The sequence below is a fragment of the Lutra lutra genome, chromosome 8 (genome assembly GCF_902655055.1).
Source record: "Lutra lutra chromosome 8, mLutLut1.2, whole genome shotgun sequence".
NCBI lineage: Eukaryota > Metazoa > Chordata > Mammalia > Carnivora > Mustelidae > Lutra > Lutra lutra.
This window is the reverse complement of record NC_062285.1, coordinates 105921201-105927179: the sequence shown is the minus strand read 5'-3', so window position 1 is coordinate 105927179 and position 5979 is coordinate 105921201. Positions and strand designations below refer to the sequence as shown.

General features: G+C 38.1%; 1 pseudogene; it reads right to left on the bottom strand.

Annotated features, from left to right (window-relative positions):
* Window positions 1–3730: 3730 nt before the first annotated feature.
* LOC125108017 (uncharacterized) lies at window positions 3731–3892 on the bottom strand (annotated as a pseudogene).
* Between the last annotated feature and the right edge of the window lie 2087 nt (window positions 3893–5979).

Genomic DNA, 5979 nt, shown 5'->3' with positions numbered 1-5979 from the left:
CCATTTCTGCATCAGCTTCATTTCAACTACCTACTCTTCAAATTGTCTTTGATTGCACAGCCCTGACCTCTAGCTCATGCAATGCAGTCTAAGCTTCAGACTAAATTGCTCTACTTCAGCATCTACATCCAAGATGACCACTGATATGTTTTCTCTACCTCTTCACTGGGTGTATTGGTCTAGTTTTAAGGGAAATATATCCTCAAGAACAGATACATTCCCACCTGGCTTAAATCCAGCCACTTCCAAGCAGAGAGCATGATGGAGTGACTTGTTTAAAAAAAAAAAAAATGTTTGGATGAAAAAATCTGGCAGTAGCTTAGTAACAGTTGGAATGAGGAAAAAATTGAATACAAAGAGACCGGTTGAGAAAAAGCATGACATAGGACTTGGACAAGGGTGGTAACAGTGGGACTTGGAAGGAAAAAAGGAGATAGAATATTACAAAGGAGAAATAGACAAGACTCAAGATTGAGTAGAAAAGGGTTGGAGATGAATCCAACGTAATTTCTGGTTTGAATCCATGACCAAAATAAAGAAATAGAGTATCTGCCTGTTTTGAGAAATGGTTTTATATACTTTCACAGATGTTAAGAGAAGAAAGGAAGACTTTCAAGGCAGTGAGGGCAATCAACAAGACAAACGTTATAGGAAAGTACAAAAAAAAAAAAAAAGAGTCAGTTTTTAAAAAGCTTTGATGTGTTTCCTAAAAGGTCACTGATGACTATGAAAAAAACTTGAGGAAAGTGAAGAGACTGAATTCGAATCAGAAGAAAATAAAGAATGAATAGGCAGGAAATAGAGGTGTCAAGTATAAAGTATTTTAGGGAAGTTTGGAAGTGAATAGAAAGCAGGGAAAAAATGAGGCAATGATTCGAGATGTTGAAGTCAAGGAAGGGTGATACCACCCTCCTTACAAAGCTATAAGGAAACCGTGCAATGGTCTTTTCTGCTAGTACTACAAGTCAAGATTTTTAACCTTAAAAGTCACTGTTTTCTAAAAAGGTCTGGCAGTCTCTTGTTAACACCTGTTGGCTTAGCAGGTTATAACATAATAGTTGATTACATAGACATGGTTTCAGAAACATGGGAAAATATAATTAAGGCAAAAAAGACAGAGGTACTGACAAGTCTTATTCACACCTTTCTACTCTCTAAATGAACTTGGTTTTGTTGGACGGGAAAGCAAGACACCGAAAAAAGGGTTTTTAATTCAAAGCTTACACTCTCTCTCCCGAGAGTATGTTTAAAATTAATTGCTTTATAACATCCGGAGGGCAAGTGAGGACTCAAGTTGCAGGGCAACTACATGGATTTCTGTGTTTGGAAACTTGGTCTTTCCAAGTCATAGAAATGAAAACAAAGCATATATGAAAAATGACTGTCCTGCTTTTATTTGAGTGTTTGCATACTGTTCCCATAAAGGAGCAGAAACCCAGTGCCAGACTTGTGCATACTCAGAAAGGTAAAAAAGATAGCATCTCCGGAATGAGACTGGAGAAATGTGACTCATCTCTTTTGTTCCTTGCCAAGCTTACCTTGACATTTACTTCTATAAACACAGTCAGTGAAGACTATGCAAAAAAAAAAAAAAAAAAAAAAAAAAAAAAATTATTTTCTGAATCTACATCTGGATTTTTTTCTCCACTGCCACATCTTGACCAGCTAGGAGAATTTTCCCCTTTTCCATTACATAGTAATGCTAGTAATTACCCATGCAGTGGACCTTGTAGTGTACCCTACTTCTAACTTCCTCCTTGCCTGCTAGCCTCATTTCAGCTTTGCCATAGCCCTGCATAGTGAGCTAAGGACAATCATTTTTGCCTCCATTGATTATCAAGGTATGTCATGACTGTCATGTAAGAGGACACAGATACCTGACATTATTTTGGTGTTGGGAGATAGTGCACTTATTTACTTTTCCCCCCAATCTTTCAGTGTTTAGGGTTTTTTCTTTTTGTTTTTCTTTATTTAAATTCAATTAGGAAACATATAATACATTGTTAGTTTTTGATGTGATGTTCAATGATTCATTAGTTGCACTTCTTTTGTTTATACTTTAGAATGCATAGTTGAACTAAGTTCATAAGTTAGAAGTGTATCTGTATATCAAACTTAAATGTGATCTCAAATACCTTTTTTTTTTTTTTAGTTATCTACAGGACTCAAAGGAAAGGAATGGTTTTGATAATTACTTGTTTTAATCAACCTAAAAACATTCAAAGAAGTTTGTGTGACCTTCAGATGGGTTGGGCTTGAATTCTTTATATTAGTTGAATGATGATTCTGCATATATCTCTTATGTTTCCAAAATCATGTTCTGAAACTAGTACATATGGTAAGTGTGTGTCATCTCATACACTCTCTGTGCATTTCTTACATTCTTACTGCTCAACAACTCAGGCACACCTCCAATTACTGGAACTCAAAACAAATTGTTCCTGTTTAAGATTACTGAGGGCTGAAAAGATGGCCCCACAAATCACAGAGAACTTCCCACTATGGATATATACTATCTTATCATCCTCATAATGGCAACTAAGCCCTTTTAGCCATGTTATAATATCAGACCATCTACGTGATACAAAGTAGACAGTTTTAGTGTCAATTATTCTATTTACTTGATCAGGGGCGCCTGGGTGGCTCAGTGGGTTAAAGCCTCTGCCTTCAGCTCAGGTCGTGATCTCAGAGTCCTGGGATCAAACCCCATGTTGGGCTCTCTGCTCAGCAGGGAGCCTGCTTCCTCCTCTCTCTCTGCCTGCCTCTCTGCCTACTTGTGATCTCTGTCTGCCAAATAAATAAATAAAATCTTTTAAAAAAATTATTCTATTTACTTGATCAATTTAGAAAACCAAACAAGATCAAGCTGCTACTACAATTGTTTTTGTGTTTTTTTTTTCTAACCTGAAGTGGTTGAATTTACTTTGTGTTGTACAGTTTCTCCCCTCTAGGGAGGAATGAGTGACTTCTATAGGATGTCTTCTAAAGGTGAGGGGGTTGTACAAAATTAATGTTCACACCTGTACTATGTTAGGGTCAGGAGTTTCTCTTCTAGAATATCTGATGGAAGAGCTTCAGGGGCAAGACTCTGAGTTAAAGGTAGGCCTAGGAGACTCACCTTAGAGGCTTCTTGTGTTGAGATGGCTTTCAAGGTTGTCATGAGTTAGTTCCTGAACCAAAGATTTGCATACAGGTTGTTTATTGTGGGGTATTCTCAAGAACAACGCATATAAGGGAGTAAGGGATGCAGGACAGGGCAGAGGGAGAAGGGGAGCTGTGCTACACTTGCAAGAGAGGACTCAGCCCATCCCACAAGTTCTCGGAAGTTGAGGAAGACCCCTCAGATCTTACCTGAACTGAAGCCAGGACCTGCACCTTCATGCCCCTCCCATTTCACACCCGCTCTCACCATCTTCACACCCATCAACCAGCACAGGTCCCAGGAATAAGATGTAGCCTTGGCAGCCAAAAGAATTTCCTGGGGTAGGGATCAACTGTGAGCCCCCAGCAGCCAACACTTCTGGCCCACGGGGAATGAGGGTCTTGGTGCTGAAGGCAGGACCTTGAGGACACACCACAGCATCCACTCCTGGCGTGGATAATGAAAATTGTACGGTTGCAAAGGCCATCCCCTTTCCTCAACCCCAAGTGATCCTTTGCTATGCCACTGCCTATGGACCCCAGAGTCCAAGGACAAATTTGTGAACATGTAAGATTTCTAATGGTTATGATTTTATGTTGATGAAAATCTTTTAACAATTCACCTTACTTACCCTGTTTAAATCTAAAACTTCTCTTTGTAGGAATAATTCAAATTGAAGAACATTTCAATTAGCAATAATCGCGCCTCGGATAAACCTCATTGGCTACGATACTGCCACTGCGCAAAGCTGAAGAACATTTTCATAGAATAAACCTTTAGTCTCATAAATCAGTATTTCTCAAACTAGGATTTTTTTTGGAGAGATCCTTAAGGAAGAGGAGATCCTTGGGACATTTACCTGTGTAAAGAAAAGAGCCATGATGTTAAGTCACCAAGTGGATTCTCAAACAAAGTAGTTGAAGGGAAGAAGGAAGAAGAGAAAGAAAGACAAGACAATGGGAATGGTGGGACTCATACCCAGCTCATACCTGGGCTCAAGACTTAGAAAGACTTGGGATCAAATCCCATGTGTGCTTCTGTTTACTAACTGGGTGACATTAGATAAATAGTTAAGATTTTTGAATCATTTATGCTCTCATTTGTAACATTTGTCTACTCTCAAGGTTGTTGTGAAGATCAAATAAAATAATCCAGTAAGGATTCAACATAGTGCCTGGCATATTTAGAAACACTAAAGAAATAATACATATTATAATTTGTCAATAAATCTTTGCAGTTGCTTTACTATAACTTACCATACATCTTTTTTGCATTACCTGATAAAAGGCATTAAGAAGAAGATAATTAGAAATCTATCACCATAGCTATCCTATCCTATGATTGGCCTAATGTGGGTGACATAATCAAGCTAAAGACAAAAACTCAAAAAAGACAGCATTTTCAAGCTTTTTGTTGCTTGGGTGGAAGAGGGGGTGAGATGGGGATGGGAGAAAAAGTCTGAAAAGCCTCACTTAATGAGATCAAAAGAATAGTAGTATTGCTTGTAAAAGAAGATGAAAACTGTGTTAAAAGGAAAACAAGCAAACACTCTCTAAAGAGAACTGGTGAAAGGATATATTATGTGTACAAAATTGTGAGTCAGGGAGTTCTAGACACAAAGAAGGCATTTGACAGATATTCCTTGAATTGAAATACATCGTGTAACTAGAGTGAACAAGACCTTGTTTACTAACTAGCATCTTAAAATGGAAAAATATAATGAATCTCTACAATGAGCCAAAAATATATATTAAGGACTTGAACATATAAAGATAAATAAGACATAACCTCCACATTTGCAGAGCTCACTGCTTAGGTGTGAGAGTGATATGTCAACAAATCACCCCAATACAGTGCCACAGTGCACTGGAAATCCAGGAAAGGGGCTACTAACACTGATGGGAAGGGTTGAGCTTAAGGATTTTGACATTTTACTGTAATCAATAGCAAGACAATAAGGACTTATAAGCAAAGGGGAGGCATTATTTGAATTTGTTGTTTTTGGAAAACGTTACATTTATTCATCTTTTTTTTTTTTTTTGATGTTTTCATTTATCTGTTATTGCCGGGTACTGTCTAGTGAGCAAAATAGAGAACCTCGATCACTCCAGTTAAAATGCTGGCAGCAGGAGGAAACTGAAGTTATGTGGATCTTGTGGCCAAGAGACCAGGTAAGAAGCTGTTGCATTTATCCTGTGAAGAAATGGTGGAGAGGAAAGAACGGATTCAAGACATAGTCAGGGGAGAGTCCTGCATTCTTCAGAAAATTCAGAATTGTGTTGCATTTGCCTTAGAGAGATGCGTGCCTGATGCCTTTTTATCCTAATTCGAAAATCTTGGATTTTGTGGCTGTCAGCTGGGTCAAAAGGTCAACCCCTCGATGCTATTTCCTCTCTTCTTCCCACTGTCTTCTCTGGGGCATAAACAATCATGCTCCTCACATTCCCATCAGATAGGAAATTGTGATTGCAGGGAAATGGGCCAAAATTAGCCAGCTGCCTCCTTATAAGCAGGCCTCTTCTCAGTAAATATTCTATTTACTTTGAAACAAGAAACTTTGTTTAATATCCAGTATCAATATCAAAAGACAATCTTGTTCCTTTTCTTTAAATGACCAAAAAAACAGATCTAAGATTAAACACTTCTTAAGACAAGAGTTTTAGGACCTCTCTCAGTCAGACTCTGCCTGATAAAAATGACTTCTCCAGGATGCTATTTTTAGCCTTCATCTTTTTCCTACCAAAATATGTTCTTACTAGTACAAAATGTCAGCTCACATGCAGTAAGAGTCATTTCTCCTCAATTCTGTTATTAGTAAAAATAACTCCACCCAAGCA